At 44.3% G+C, this 16958-nt stretch overlaps 1 protein-coding gene across 1 annotated transcript in view; it reads right to left on the bottom strand.

The window, feature by feature from the left end:
- Positions 1-16958, bottom strand: part of ANOS1 (anosmin 1) — a 694126-nt gene that overhangs the window by 605561 nt on the left and 71607 nt on the right. Inside the window, exon 2 of the mRNA XM_078064553.1 lies at positions 6768-6907. The gene's annotated coding sequence lies outside the window, so the exon portion shown is untranslated. The remainder of the gene's footprint in view (positions 1-6767; positions 6908-16958) is intronic.

Below are 16958 nucleotides of genomic sequence, written 5' to 3'. Positions count from 1 at the left end.
TATTTCTGTCAGGGTAAGCTATCCTGAAATAAGCTAGGAATGCTGACTTCCACAGAAAGCAGAAAGGATGGCTCTGCATGGCTGACAAATTCAAACCAATGTGCAGCACTTGGATGATAAGCCAGTGTGAGTCCAAAAGGACACCGAGCTAAAATAAAACCTAAATCCAGAGTTAATAATGGAAGTCTATGTGTTTCAGGCAATTCAGAATCCAAGCATGAGTGAAAACCCTCGGAAACTTGCTAAGAAGAGAGAGAAACTTAAATGCCTCTCCACTTTCAGTAGCTTAGCAAGAGCCTCAGCAGAAGGGCAGGCTGACATGACAGAAGCCGTGCTTTCCAACAGGGCACTGTTACTGGGGGGCTCCCGTTACTAGAGACACCCCCTCCCAGATCCCTCAAAATCCGTGGAGTTGCAGTGTTGTGGAGTCCTACCCAGGTACACGTGGTCAGTACTGCCCAGCTCAGCAGCTGCCTGTAAAACACGGAGCTTCAGGAATGGTGCGTAAGCGCTGTGCCCAGCTGTGACTGGTTCCTCACATGGCATGAGAGTCACGGCCACACACTGGTGTTGTGTGTGAGTGCCTGTGTGTGCATGCGTGCACGTGTGGATACCTATTTGTGTGATGTATCTATGTCCCCTTTTTGATAACACTTGCTAAAATATTATTTATGTTTGAGCAAAAAATTCAGGTTATTTGTGAATGCTTCATGAATCCCTCAAAAAGAATCTGATTATGGAAGTTAAAAAAAAAAAACAAAAAACCCACTCATTATAAGGCAATTCATGCCCGAGGACCCTCCAAAATCCCACAATGACCATGTTAAGTCACACTTAATGTATTTCACACGGGGTTGGGGGAAAGGCTTTTGTTTAATCTAGACTCAAAACACATCTCTGATGGGCCAGTATGTGAACATAACAGCTTTGCCCGTAAATGTGTGTGTCTTGGGCACATCAGCCCTTGGGTACACCTGAGGAGCAAGCAGAATTTATCTTTGTCTTTTTTTCATGTCCTTCCCTAGTTCCAGGGACCCCACCTCTCAATGCCCTCAGGAATCCATGTCCTCAGGCTTTCTTCTTCCCCAGTGGAAACCTTACCTCAGGGAAGAATTTGAAAACTGCATTCACACGAAGCTCTGAATGCCAGTTAACTAAGTATTTCCAAGAATGACTGGCACACACATCCATCTTCTCTATTAAAGCAGTGAGATCTTTTTTAAGTGCCCAGGAGAGAGGTTTTTGCACTGAGTGCAAGCTGTTCAGAATAGGGTCGTGAAATTAGAACGGAATTCCCTTCTCCGGGGAGTATTCACATTTTAGCAGAGATTAAAGCCTCAAGCCTAGGGAATGAAACCCTAATGGAGGAACATCAACCGGCAGGCAGAGGAAGCAGTTTTGAGGCCTTTTCAAAAGATTTTTTTGTAGTTCTCCAAAAATGCTACCCAGGCAGCCACCTTCCTCCTGGGGCTGTCCTGACAGGTCCATTAGCCCAAGCTGCAAGCAATCCAGTTTATCCTTTGATCCACAGCAGTGATTCCCAAAATTCATGTGTTCTGCAGGTGTCAACGGGTATTACCCTGGATAAAGGGATCTGTGGTCAGAGAATTTTGGCAGACACAAACAAAATTAAGTGGGTGTCTCTACTAATGACTTTCTGAGTGTTAAATAGTCTCAGGTGCATTTCAGAGCTTCAAGACATTGTTCCTTGAAGCTTCTCAAAATTAATCTCTCAGCTCTAAGCTTTGCAACACAGATCTTAGGCAACAGTTCTACCACTCAGATACTCAGTGGACATAGGGGTGGTCTTGGGGGCTGTGGCAGGCACGGAGTTCGTGACGCTCATCTCCCTTCAAGAGAAGCTGCTGCTGGGAGCACAGGTGAGTGTATCATCCAGATACTGCAGGTGGATTCAGCAAAATACCACACAACAAAGTGCTGAGTGGCTTATCATCAACAGACATTTATGTTCACAGTTCTGGAGACTGAAGAGTCTAAGCTGAAGGCATCAGCAGGCGTCTGGTGGGAGCGACTTCCCGGTTCTCCCTGTGTCCTCACACAGTAAAAGTGATGACAGAGCAATCTGGGGCCTCTTTGGTAAGAACACTAATATCATTCCTGATGGCTCTACCTTCATGACAAAATCACCTCCCAGAGGCCTCACCTCCTAATACCAAAACACTGGGGATTCATTTCAACCCAGCAATTTTTTTTTAAAGGTTCTCACTGTTTTTTTTAAGATTTTATTTATTTGAGAGAGAGAGAGAGACTACAAGCAGGGGGAGAGGGAGAAGCAGACTCCCCGCTGAGCAGGGAGCCCGATGCGGGGCTCGATCCCAGGACCCTGTATCATGACCTGAGCTGAAGACAGAGGCTTAACCAACTGAGCCACCCAGGTGCCCCTCAACCCAGCAATTCTGAGGCACTCCCAACAGCCTAGTTAAAATTTTCTTAGATCAGGGCACCTGGGTGGCTCAGTCGGTTGAGCGTCTGCCTTCAGCTCAGGTCATGATCCAGGGTCCTGGGATGGAGCCCTGCATCGGGCTCCCTGCTCAGCGGGGAGTCTGCTTCTCTCATGGCCTCTCCCTCTGCCCTACCCCCACTCATGTTCTCACAATTTCTGCTCTCTCTCTCAAATAAATAAAAAATCTAAAAAAAATTCTTTTTCTTAGATCAACAGTAGGCTGAAGCTCTTCTTACACAATCCTTTTTTTCTCTTATCACAAGAGTCAGACCTGCATCTCCATCTAAGCGCTCTCCCTACTTTCTGCCGCACCCTACCCCTTTCTCCTTCACTAGCATTACAGATCAAGAGACATGTCTACCCAGAATGTGAATGTGACTTTATCTGGAAAAAAAACAGGGTCTTTGCAGATGTTATTAAGGATCTTGAGATGAGATCTTCCTAGATTTGGGATGACTGGTGTCCTTATAAGAGGGACAGAGCATGGAAAGACACAGAGGAGGCATGAGAAGACAGGGGCAGAGATTACAGTTATACTGCCATGGCTGGATCCACCTGCAGCTGGGAGAAGCAAGGAAGCATGTTTCCCTTAGAGCCTGTGGAGGAAGCATGAGCTGCTGACATCTGATCCCAGGCTTCTGCTCTTCAGGACTGAGAGAGAATAATTTATGTCGTCTAAACCACCGAGTTTGCAGTCATTCATTTCAGTAACTCTAGGAAATGAACACAGATATGTCCTCCAATAACAACTTGCATGTCCAAGCCTATTTTGGCACCTGCTTCTTGAAGGACCTGCACTGACACAGGAACTTCTTAAAATTCAGAGTTGGGGCACCTGGGTGGCACAGTTGAGCCTCCGACTCTTGGTTTCAGCTCAGGTTGTGATCTCAGAGTCATGAGACTGAGCCCCACATCGGGCTCCGAGCTCAGCAATGAGTCTCCCTTAACGCTCTCCCTCCCTCTCCCTCTGTCCCTCCCTATAAATCTTTTTTAAAAAATTCAGAGTCTTGGGCCTTGGTCCCCTACACTAGCATTAGGATTCTGATTTATCAGGGCGCCTGGGTGGCTCAGTGAGTTAAGTGTCCAACTCTTGGTTTGAGCTCAGGTCATGATCTCAGGGTCGTGGGATGGACCCCACATTGGGCTCCATGCCCAGTGCAGAGTCTGCTTGAGATTCTCTCTCCCTCTCCCCCTGCCCCTCCCCCTGGTTTGTGCTCTATCTCTCTCTAAAATAAATAAATAAAATCTTTAAAACAAAAAAAAAAGACTCTTGATTTATCTGGTCAGTTCTCTACAACAGTGTTTCTCAGCTCTGGTTGATTATACAATTGCCTGGGGAAATTTTTTAACTTTCCACTGTCCAAGCCACACCCCAGACCAACTGAACGAGATTATCTCAGGGGCAAAACCCAGGTATCAGTAATCTTGGAAGCTCTCCAGATACAGCCAAGTTAGACAACCGCTTCTCTCTAGAAGTGGTTCTCAAATCTGAGCATGCAAAGGAACCATCTGGAGGGCTGGTGAGAGCACAAGAGAAGTGCGAGTGAGTAGGTGTGGGATGGGGCTCCAGAACTCACATTTCTGACAAGTCCCCCAGCTGCTGTTTATGCTGCAAGAGAACACACCCTGAGAATCACTGAGCTACAGGAAGACCCTGACCACTCATTCCCCCAAAGAATTCCTGGGATCCCTTCCAGCCTTCCAGAATATCAAAATTTTATAGCTGGAAGAGGTTCTGTCTCTCATCGTACAGATGAGCAAACTGCGACACAGAGAGGTGGAGTGCCAATCTCCCCTCTGCACTACCACCCCCGACCCCCCAGTATAGACTAAATGTTCATGTGCCCTGAAAATTCCCATGTTGAAGCTTAATCCACAAAGTGAGGTATTAGGAGCTTGGGCCTTTGGGAGGACGCAGCAAGGAGACAACCATCTATGAAGCGGGAAGTAGGACCTGTCCAAACATAGAATCTGCCGGCACCTTGATCTTGGACATCGAGCCTCCAGAACTGTGAGAAATAAGTGTCTGTTGCTTATAAGCCACACAGTCAAGAGTATTCTATTATAGCAGCCTGAATGGAATAAAACACCCTCCACCCCCTCGAAATCGATCCAGACCATAGAGCTGGGTTCTGAGCCAGAACTGGCTGATTAACTGCCGTCGAATCTGCCCACAGACCTTATTCGACTTTCTGGTTTCTTCTAAACACAGCCCTACAAAATATAGCTGGGATCAACTGCCAACACAAAACCCTCAGGACGTGCAATGATGCAAAGCTGCGAGTCCAGCCTCCAAGTGGAGGGGATGTCGAGGGCCTGCAGTGGATTCGTAGCAGACGCGGAGGTGCGTGAATGGGTTACCCCTGCTGAGGCCTGTGCTGTTTAACTCAAAATGGAACTTGTCACCCTCCAGCTCAGTTCTCTGCCACCCTAATATATCAACTGAGAAAACTAAGTCAAGATTTCCTACCTTATTTTAATGTATAGATTCTTTTAAAGGGCAAAGAAATTGTCCAAAGTCTAATCTAAAGATACCGTGAATAGGTGAGGGCAGGTAGGTAGTAATGCAAGTATAATGAATTCCTAGCAAGTAGGTAATGAATTCCTGTTCCCCTAAAGTCCTGGGGGTGGGAATCCTTTAATCCTGAGCAATTTCTACTCAGAAACACAACCCACAATGACTTTGTCTGTGTCTACTGGTCCTAAAGGTGCTGCATCCTTTTTGGTAAAGATACCAGTCTTGAGTTTCAGATGATCTCAGGGGTGCTGCAGCTTGCTCTGCCCAACAGCGAAACACATCTCTGACGTGGGTTTGACTTTTTGGGGACAACGGGGGGGAGCCTGTACAGCACTGTCGAATCTACAAAGTATGGAAAGAAAATCTGCCTGGCTTTTAAATTGGACTGTCTGGGTGTTTTAGCATTATCTCTACTGTTCCATTTAAATTAACAACATATAAGAAAGACACATGTCAGGAAAACAAGGCCTAGGAAACACCCATTCTCAACATCCTCGTGCATCAGGTCTTCATGAGCAGCTCATGATCCTACCCTGCAGAGTCATGTCTGGGAGCTTGGGAGGTTAAGGAGGCAAGCTGTTTTGTTTCACAAGGAATAACGTGAAGGACTGAAGAAATCAAAGAGCTCTTTTATCATGTAATATAAATCCTTATGACTAATTTACTAGCATCGTAATCTCCAAGGAGCAAATCTGTATACTTGGTGAAATGTGTCACCATCAAAACCACCACAAATCAGCCATTGATGGATGTTTCTGTAACGAGAGAGAAGCAGCAATGGGGGGCAGTTTCCACACTTCCTGCAAAGACGGAGCAAATGACTGAATAGTCAAGCGGTGCCCTGCCCTTGGGATATCTGTACCGTTTTCCCCTGGGCAGAGCCAGCACTGACAATGTTTAGATATTCTGAGAATTATTTTGAATGCCTCTGGGAACTTTCTCGGGCAAAGTGGGTAGAGTATGTCCAGGCATTGTGAGAAGTCAGCAAGCACTGAGACGGGCCCATTTTCTCACGTACAAAAGGAAAGGAATGCATGTCCTGGGCAGAAAGGCGGCAACTCAGAACAAGCTCACCTGGGGAGGCAGGGAGGTGGCTGGGGAAGGATAGTGATCATAAATGGTGCCCATTTATTAAGCCAGACAGCACGCAAAGCACCTCCGGTGAACTGTCTCATGGATCCCTCTCAAGGCCCTAAAATTTACAGCCTACCACGATTTCCATGTTTCAGTCAAGAAAATTAATGCACAAAGAAATTAAACGGTCTGCCCTAGGCCACACGGACTGCTGGTAAATTGTAGAATCCAAATGAATACTCAGTTTGATCTGATTCCATAAGCCACAGCCTTGACTACAAGAGTCTACAACCAGCTGCTCCTTCCCCACCCCACTCTCGCCCTTATTCCCAAAAGGATTTAAGGCAACTCTTCAATGAAACTCTTTAAAGAAACACTATTTTTTTTAATTCCAGAAAAAAAAAAAAAAAAACCATGAAAAGTGAGGAAAATGGAGAAAAAAAAAAAAATAATCAAGTGTGTACTTGTACCCATGACAGGGAAGCTACACCCTTGCATTTGGGATCTCTTTGCAATTTTATTCTCAAGGTTAAACATTTGTTTAAATCATGTCTAGACTTCAAATAACTGCAAGACGGAAGTACTTCGTGTGTTGTGAAATGAACCTCCTGCAATTCATTTCCACTGGTAAGATGCGGAGGATAGTTCCATTTAATGGGCATTAATATTTGAAATAAAGGCAGACACCTTTAAAAAAAAAAAAGCAAATACCTTTGGGAATCAAAGCAGAAATACTGTATTTCTTAATCTTTCTTTCTTCCTGGCTTCACATACTGTAGGTGGTCTTCAGCCAAGGACAGAGGTAAAGACTTTCCACAAGGAGCTGGCCTCTATTTTCATACAACACAGTCCTGAAAATGTATACCAAAGGTCAATATGCCAAAAGTGAACACGTGAACAAGTGAACAAGTGAACAGTCCTACAGAGCATATACAAGACAGCCGCTATTCTTCAGAGGTGAATTTATAAAGTACCGTTAAACTTTATCCTTTTAACACAATCTTCAGCAACATATTTTCAGTATGTTGTATGTGTTCATTAAATTGATTTTCTTTCATAATTGATCATATATTCCACCAGCCTAGAGCTGATAAGCATCTGATTGGGGTTAAAGATGTGCTCCTTCTGACTTGCCTAATTACTCTCATTTTCGATGCAATGTTGATGTTTATGTATTATGTTCATGAAACCTATGCCTCTTACCCATAGAACTACAACTTCCTTTTTTTCTTTTCCATTTCCATTTACAGAGAAAAACAGAAGAATGCAATAAAATAGGAAAGCAAATGCACTGAAATACACTTCTACACCAAGACAGCCAATGTGCTGAAAAGGAACCAGCAACAGCAAGGGGCACCTCTGTGTTACAACTAGAAATATCCATTCCTCAACTGGTGTACACAAAATGCAGTATGTAAAAGACAGTTTCAGAATGTCAAAGTATAATTAGCAAAAATACATGATGTTTAGGAATATCAAATCTATGAAAGTTAAGGGCTACTTATGTTATAACATGACAATTACAACATCGACAGAACAAGCATTATTTTCCTGATGCTGCAAGAAAGGACATGGTGTAAAGAGAAGAAAATGAAGATTTAGACCCGTGAATGGAGAAAGCATTCCCTGGAAACATCTGCATTCAACAAAGAAGTCGATTCCTACTACTGACATTTGGGGCAGATATTCTTTGCTGTGGGGGTGCTGTCTTTCAGCAACATCCCTGGTGTCTACCCACTAGATGCCAGTGGCAACCCCCCACCCCAGCTGTGACATCCAAAAATCCCCAGACATAGCTGAATGTCCTCTGTGGGTAGGGGGGTAAGCAAGGAGGCAAAGTCATCTGACCCAACCCACCCCAGTGAGATACACAGACTTAGATGATCAGGGTCTTTCAAGTCCAGAAAGAGCCTACACACACATGTGTTTGTTGGAAGGATTCAAGCCCGAAGGATCGTAGCCCCCTTTGCCCCCTTGCCTGTGCGTGTACAAATAAACCAGTATTCATGGACACCGTAAGCCTACTCAAGCCATGTCTCCAACCTGATACTCTAATTCCAACCGGAAATTAGAACTACATCACCAACCCCAGACACCCACATTAATCATATGTGTCAAACTGTCAGTCCCTATCAGTGATTCATGAAATTGGAATTGTGTCAGAAGTTAAAACAACAATCCCCAAGTTTTGCTTAAATAGTCATTTAGCAAATTAAGCGTTCTTTTAAAGTTCTTTTAAGATGCATCTATGAAAATTAAAAATCACCTAAATGGCAGGTAACAGAACGATAATTAATTAAAACATGGTACATCCTTAAAGTGAAATCGTACATCACCACTAATTATCGTATTTTTGAAGAATATATGATTACACAGGAAAATGCTGAGGACATAGTGATGAATGAGCAAATTAGTATTTATAATTATATAAAATATATGCATATATCATGTTCAAAAGTTACGAGCATGATGTTATCAGTCATTATCTCAAGGTGATAAGATTTGGCTTTTCCTTTTCCTCCTTTTGTCTTTATTTTTTTTTAATGTTCTTCATTGAACAGTTAACTGTTTTATAATTTAAAAAATCCAAACATTCTTAATTTACCCAAAATAAAAATCAAAAGTTAATTTTACATGTGCCCCTTTTCTACAAAAACCATCATGAGTGTTAAACTTATCAAATTACGGTTCTGGTCAGAAAAAGTGGCTGCAAAACATGGCCACCATCATGACTCTATTTGCACATCAGAACTAATTCCTTCTTCCCATCGTACCAATGGAAAATCACAAGGCAACACTCTTCACCACAAGTATGGTGTCCCTTCCCAATTGTCTTCCCTTTGGCCATGGGGTGGCAAACCCTGATACTGCTTTGTACATCTCTCATATTAGTGTCTAAAATCAAAAGCCCAAAGGACAAAAATCACCACTCCAAAGTGAACTCATGAGTCAGAAAGGGTCTAAGACATGAGGAGCATTTTTAAAAGACACTGAGATGTGGGATGCCCTGCCGGTGGGATGCCCTGACGACTAGAGAAGAAGTGGAAGCTTGGTGAGGATGCTGGGGCCCAACTCGATGTATGCGGCCACACCTCTTCTTACCTTCTGACCTCCAGGTAAGAGGGGGACAAGAGCTCATTGAAGGTCAACTCTAAATAAGGGCAGAGGTGTGTTGGAGGTGCATATCAGGGGGTTCCAGCAGATGGCAGTAAAAGCTAAATCAGGCATGCAAATTAGCTCGGGTCCACCAGGTCAAGGGCATTAAAGGAAAGTGAACCATCTCTTCGTCATCCTCCAAGAGTCACATTCTCACCTGTAAAGGCATCCATACATCTAAACCAGAAAGACCGAAAAACGACTTGGAGTGATGTGAATGGAGCCAGGAATGAGTTTCACAGCCATGGGCAACACTGGGAGCTTTACTACGACTCCTTGTAAAAGGGGTGAGTTTGTAAGAAGTCAGTGGTAACTACTGGTCCTGTCACTGTCACTTGGGAGTCAAGAAAAAGGTTATAAAGGACAGTTTATGATACTTTGTGCTACTTGTCTCCAATGCAGACACAAAAACGAGTGAATGTGGGTCACCACATGAAGAATTTCAGAACAAGAATTTCCTGAGATTGGAGGCAACAAACCCAGAAACATCGTTTGCAGAAGGCCTGAACATCTCCTTCCGAAGCATGGTATAATGCAAAACCTAGCAGTCAGGAGGTTTCCATCATGGGCAAAACACTGGGTGATCTGGTCAAATGCTCAACTTCTCTTGGGTTCTTTTTACTCATCAAGAGAACAAAGGTCTCAGGCAAGATAAATTTTAAGGTTCTCTCCAGTTCTGAGATTCAAGGATCCCAAAAATTCTTTACTGCATAGACTACATCTCTGTCTGCATGGGACCAATGAGGTCAGATAGCATCCAAATTCAACTCAACTCACTAAACACTGTGCCAATGTTGAGTGCCTCTCTCTTGGAACAGAGGGATGGAACTGCAATTTTCTCAAGTGTCTTCCAACACCAGAATTCTGACACTTTCCATTCATCACTGTGGCCCAGTGTAAGAGGGTGACTCACTGACTGCTCCTTGGGTATCTGGCCTTATGTTCAGCCAACCATGTTGTCTGACCTTCTTTGCCTTTTCTGGAGATAGTCTTGTTTGATGAGATGCAGAAGCTCTGCAAAGACTCTGGTACAAGGACATAGCAACAAATGATCGGTTTTCCTACCTTGTTTTTCCACATCAGCATCAAAGTCAGTAAGAAACAGGCATGGCACTCAACGATTCTTGGCTTGGGTACCATGGTCCCTAGGAAATGCACTCCCAGGGCCAGCCAGGCCTTGGTTTCATTTCTTCCCCCATAAGCAAGGGGGAGGGGTATTTTTGGCTTCAGAATCCTGTTTGGCTGGTTGAGAACTCCACTTTGATCATTTTTATTCATTCTGCAATATTATTTGTTATAAGTGATGCTCTTTGCATCTCATTCTGGGGCTCCACTCACACTGATCAAAAACAATGACATTCTTAGCAAAAGACACCATTTCCCAGCTCAGTATTTTTCTAGGACAATTTGTTAAAGCAGATTTTAGGGGAGCCTAGGACGTGGGGGAAGCACTCCAACTCATGTTGCTGTGGCAACTTCTACAAAAGCGAACGGTACACTTGCTCTGCTTCTGAGTGCAGTTTTACTTCTTAAAATATCATCGATTTTCCTGGTGCAGAGATGTAATTAGCCAGGGCTGTAGAGGGGGAGGGTTTTTTTTGTTTTGTTTTTGTTTTATTTTGCTCTCTCTTTTAGGTGCTGGAAGGTCAGACTGAGACAAAGCCTTTTCACAGACAGAAAAAGTGGAGTTTCAACAGCCATTCCAGGTGTTCCTAAATGGAGCAATGTGTGGTATGTAGGAAGGCATCCTACTCCAGAGATCAGCACTGTTAGCCCTTTGCTAGGACTAATGAAGACAATCATTCGGGGACTACTGGGGGTCAAAATCTTGACACAGGTCTCAGCACACAAGCCAAGAAAGTTACCTGGCAACCCTGCTCTGTAACACTTTGCATGGTTCATTTCTTTCATGGAACCCTCTTAAATTGGCTGCACAAGTTACGAAGCTTTGCAGCCTCAGTTTCGGACAACTGTCAGATGTAAACAGGTACAGAGTAAACGTTCTCTGCATGGCAGTGGGAGATGCCCTCCAGGCGGCAGAAGACGGGTGCTGCCAGCAAAGGACATGGGAATTGCCATGCCAGCCCTCAGGAGCTTAATCATAAATGGAAGAAAAGTGTAAATAAATGACATAACATGCACCATGAAAATATACATCCAATTCTTCCCCATCCACTATATCCATCACATCACTGCCAAGATCTTCAAAAATGGGGTTCCCAGTCCTCAAGAATCAGCAACAGACTCCCGCTGCCTGTAGAATCAAACTGCATACTGCATGGAATTCTCAGCCTTCTTCCATGTGACCCAACCGTTCACCACCATTTTTCTTGTGCAATCCTCCCCCAACATACACACACAACCCTTGGTCTCCCAAGGCCATTTGACCATTATTGGTCCTCCAACTCTTGCCATAGTTTGCACCTCCGCCTGCCACCGTGTTATTTCTCCATTGGCCTTCTATGCTACCTTTAGACCTTCCAAATTGGCAAATCCTTCTCAGCCTTCACAGATAGGCTCAGACCCCACTTCTCCGAAGAAGCCAACCTTGATCCTCCCTTCCTTTGCACTCTGCTTTTACCTCTGTTTTAGTATTTGTCATCTATTATTTGCATGTTTTCCCTTTTGCCTTCTGGATATTATGAATTCCCTAAGGGTGGAGACTGAGCCTTTTCTACTCCACACTCTCCCAAAGCTTAACTGAGTGGTCTGCACAAAGTAACCCTCTAGAAGTACCCATTGGGTGCACACACCTATACACACAACTCACAGATGTGGGCACGTGTTTGTGTGTACGATGAGTGCCTAACCCTAAGACCCAGTTAAGCTTTGGTCATTGTGGGAGAGATTGGACTGGGTTTGGGGTCAGGTGGAACTTATCTAAGAAGATTAGATGAAGGAGGGATCTTGAGCAGTGTTTTATAGGAAAGAATCTCTTCTGGCAAAAAAAAAAAAAAAAAGTTAAAGCACATTCCAAACACGGGAGCTAGCATGTGGAAAGGCTGAAGGGTAAGAATGGAGGAGTCATGTGAAAGCTGGTTTGCCTGGAATGCCAATTATAACCTAAGATGTTAAACGCATTTGAGGAGAATGAAAGAAGATTTTTAAAACATCCTATTCTATTTACCTTCCTTTTCTCCACGAAGGTTGCAGAACAGAAGCAATCAGGGCTTTTGGAGCTGAGCGGCCTGTTTATAAAGCCCACTTCAATTGTCCACAGGTGTGACACAAATTGCTTAATTTCCGCAAGCCTCAGTTTTTCTTCCGTGCAAAATGGGACCAATACCTTATAGTGTGGATTAAATGATGCAGCGGATTGCCCCAAATGTACACACAGGCAGACAACAAACACTCATCCACATGTTCCTCTACTTTGTCATAACTTAACAAACACAGAGAAGAATTTAACTCTAGGGGCGCCTGGGTGGCCCAGTTGGTTAAGCATCCAACTCTTGACTGCAGCTCAGATTCTGGTCTCGGGTTGTGAGATCGAGCCCCACGTTGGGCTCCACATTGGGCTGGAGCCTGCTTAAGATTCTCTCTCTCCCTCTCCTTCTCCCCCTCCCCTGCCTGCCCTCTCTCCTTCTCTAAAAAAAAAAAAAGAATTTAACTCCAACTCAAAGCAAATCTCAACAATATCTGTACTTATTAAAGAAAACTCCTTTACTATCTTAAATGCCACTTTTCTTTTATGAACTCTGTTTCCCAAAGCGATGGCTATGAGGGGCACCTGGGTGGCTCAGTCGGTTGAGCGTCCAACTCTTGATTTTGGCTCAGGTCATGATCTCAGGGTCCTGGGATCAAGCACCACATCAGGCCCTGCGCTCAGTGCAAAGTCCATTTAAGATTCTCTCCCTCTGCCTTTTGCCCCCCTCCCCCACTCGCGCACTCTCCCTCTAAAATAAGTAAATAAATCTTTGGGGGCGCCTGGGTGGCTCAGTCAGTTAAACATCTGCCTTCGGCTCAGGTCATGATCCCGGTGTCCTGGCATCGAGCCCCGTGTCAGGCTCCCTGCTCAGCTGTGAGCCTGCTTCCCTTCTCCCTCCCCGTCTGCACAGTTCCTGCTCTCTCTCTTGCTCTCTCTCAAATAAACAAATAAAATCTTTAATAAATAAATAAATAAATCCTTGTTGTTGTTTTTTTTTAAGTGGTGGCTATGAGCTTCAAGGACTGTGGACCCAGGCTGTAATTTATAGGTGCTAACTCGGGCTGACCTCAGGACCAAAAAAGGCATTTAAAATTAATGGTCACACTGGGCATAGTGACTCAAATCCAAAGAAGAGAGTCTGGGAGGGGAAGACACTATAACTTCACAGTGCAGAAGGCTGACAAGTACTGTCCTTAACAAGTGAACAAGGGCAACATCACTAATGATGATGCAGTGAGGACATCACGGACCTCTGATACGGTGGGATGGGAAGGGCACTTCTCCTCTGTGCTATAAAGATAAGAGGTGTAAATAAAAGCAAAACAGCAGGCTTCAAGGGCTTAGTGTGTGAACAACTGAATCGGATCATTTGGACACTAGTGTAGTCAACAATTACTGTCTAACTGGAGACAGTGCAGAGAAGTAGTACAAACAAGATTGTACGGGGGTACTTACAGAAAACATGTGCAGAACAAGGAGGGTTGTCCTGTGCACTGTAGGATGTTGAGCAGCATCCCCAACCTCTACCCACTAGATGCCAATGGCACTCCCCACAGTATGACAACCAAAAATGTCTCCAGACATTGCCAAATGTCCCCTGGGGCTAGGAGGAGGGGGCACATCTGTCTCTGTCCCTCACACCTTTTACCTGGTTAAGTACCCCTCATATAAGAAAACTGACCTTCCCTATCATCAAGGTCAACGTCATGAAAAAACAGACAACTAAAAATAAAGGACGGGAGGTGGGGGGGACTAGTGTAGGTGACACAGAATAACCAAAGGCATTCTGGACACATGACGAACAATCACTTCCTCAGTGTAAACACAGATTTCACTCACAGATGTTCTACTATGTTAACAGCTCATCAGAGCAGTTTCTACATTTTCAGGGACATACCAATCCCCTCAGGGTATCCCGAAGATGCAGCTTCCGAATCTGCAGGTCTGGGTGGGGTCTGAGTGTCTACACTGCTAATGAGATCCAGGGGCCGCCCCCTCAGACCACACCTGGCCCACACCTAGAGCACGACTCACTGGAGGAAGCGAAGGCTACCGAAAGAGGAACAGAAAATCCGAATTCTCTTCTTGATAAAGTGGTGCTTATAAACTGGCTTTTTTGGGGCGCCTGGGTGGCTCAGTTGGTTAAGCGACTGCCTTCAGCTCAGGTCATGATCCTGGAGTCCCAGGATCGAGCCCCGCATCGGGCTCCCTGCTCAGCAGGGAGTCTGCTTTTCCTTCTGACCCTCCCCCTCTCTCATGCTCTCTCTCTCTCTCTCTCATTCTCTCTCTCAAATATATAAATAAAATCTTTAAAAAATAATAAAAATAAATAAATAAAATAAACTGGCTTTTTTGTTTGTTTAACATACATATGTTAAATGGCTGCTGATCCATTTGCAGTGGATGTATTATTTAAAAAAATATATATTTGCAGGGCACCTGGGTGGCTCAGTCGTTGGGCATCTGCCTTTGGCTCGGGTCAGGATCCCAGGGCCCTGGGACTGAATCCTGCATCGAGGCCCCGTGTCTGGCTCCCTGATCAGAGGGGAGTATGCTTCTCCCTCCACCCCTCCCCCTGCTTCTGCTCTCGGGCTCTCTGTCAAATAAATAAAATCTTTTTAAATAAATTTAAAAATATTTCAGACTAGAAGTGCCTAACTGCTCATCCACCAGGACTGGCATTTCTTTCCTTCTGTCTTTTTGAGGGGATGAGAATAGCATGTTTATTATCTAGAGCAAGTAAGCACCTATCTTTAAATTCAGGATAATCAACTGCATCAGTATTTAAACCTAAAATATTTGAAAAGTGTGATAAAAGTATCAAAATAGTTTCCACAAGACACCAAATTTTTCAAAGATTTTCCTTTAAAATATGTCTTATTTATTAAAGAAAATCTGGGGGAAACGCAAAACAAAAATGAAGCCACAGTTCCATCATTTAAACCTAACTGCTACTGACCTTTTTAAATATTTTATTCCAGACCTTTTCCACATGCAGAGGTTTGCTGTGTTTCTTGTCATATAAAGTGTGGTATCCTTTCTCCCTGACTTACTAGCAGGACTGATGCTCTATTGTATCAGAAACTTCACAAACATATTAATAACTCGAAATATTCCATAATCACATTTAATATGCCACCCTCCAAAGCGAGAGAGCAATGACATGGAGCTCTCTTGGAAAACTGCCCACAGACAACTTGATCCGTCTCACTCCTCTTTGGTGGGTTGATCACAGCTGAATGAAATGCTGAAATGACTGGAATGTGTTTCTCCTTCTCACCCTGAAGGGTCTGGAATTGGGAGCACCCGGGGTGGTTCTAGCTGTAAACTTGCTGACAGGCCCGAAATGTTCACAATGCCTGTCCACTCTGGACAGGAGTGAGGTGCACCCTCTCCAGAAGGGAATGGGCCAGTCAATATGCCCTCATTTGTACTTGGGCTCTGTTTGGTTGGCCAGTTCGCTGGCTGCCCCTTCTGACTCTCAAAGTTCTGAGGGATCTCTGTACCCAGCCAGCTGAAGTATGTACAATGCCCAAAATTTAAGTGAGCAGCTTCCTCACCATGTACCCACCAACTGATACAGCATCTTTGGGTTTTTTTCTCAATTTCCTCCTCACTCGATGCCACCGGATAGTTTGCTCTGTGTGAATCCCCCCAGATGTTCGCCTTAACAGCAAGGCTTTGAAACTAGGTTCTGAAAGACAATGTAGTTTCATTAACAAGCAGCATGTTTTTTAAAACAGCAGTGAAACAGAAAACTGAACCAGTCTCTGACATTCAGACCATGCGTCTGACTCCAGGCCAGGGCTGGTGGAGAAAAAAGGAAGAAAGGCACTTTCTGCACTCAACAGATTTTCAAGACCAAAACCCATACCCCGAAACAATCCACATATGTGGGCCTATGTGAAGAAGTACCTGGTTACAGGACAGAGACCCATGGATGCTATTTATTTCTTTACTTACTTTGAGGAAAACTGCACAAAATATCAGGGCAGACTTCGGAAAAGGTAGATTCCAAGTTGGGGTGTTTAAAAAAAATAGGATTTGGGTAGCCCAAGGAGAAAACGGGGGAACATTCAGGAAACAGTAAATATTGGGACACTTCCTCACCTTTAATTTCTGTTCCTTCACTGAATTATCTGGAACTGGACCACACTGGGTGGTTCTACCTACCTGGTACAAAATGTACCTATGAGTCAAATATAAATGAACAGATACCCACCAGCCTACAGCTTTTCTTTGCTGAATGAATTGCTTTTCTTCGTTCTTAAAACTGATGGAAATAAATTATCATCTTTGCACCTAAAGAGGGCAATCCCAGGTCTCCTGGACAAGGTGTCCAAAGTGCCAATAATCAAGCGTGTTTCTCGATGGCCCAGGAGAGGAGGGACCACCTGCCACAGGATCACCTGGGGAGCTTGTTATGCATGTGGATTCCTGGATGCCATCCCAGGCCTGGTGAATGTGAATCTTGGACAGGGGCCAGAGAATATGCATGTTTAACAAGCTCCCTTGGGGATTCTTGTGCTGAAGGGAAGGACTACAGGTTTCAGTGTCTGGAGATGAGATCAACAACTATGGGGCCAGGTGTCACAAAA

The sequence above is a fragment of the Halichoerus grypus genome, chromosome X (assembly GCF_964656455.1).
Source record: "Halichoerus grypus chromosome X, mHalGry1.hap1.1, whole genome shotgun sequence".
NCBI lineage: Eukaryota > Metazoa > Chordata > Mammalia > Carnivora > Phocidae > Halichoerus > Halichoerus grypus.
Note: the sequence above shows the minus strand (reverse complement) of the source record. Positions and strands in the feature narration are given on the sequence as shown.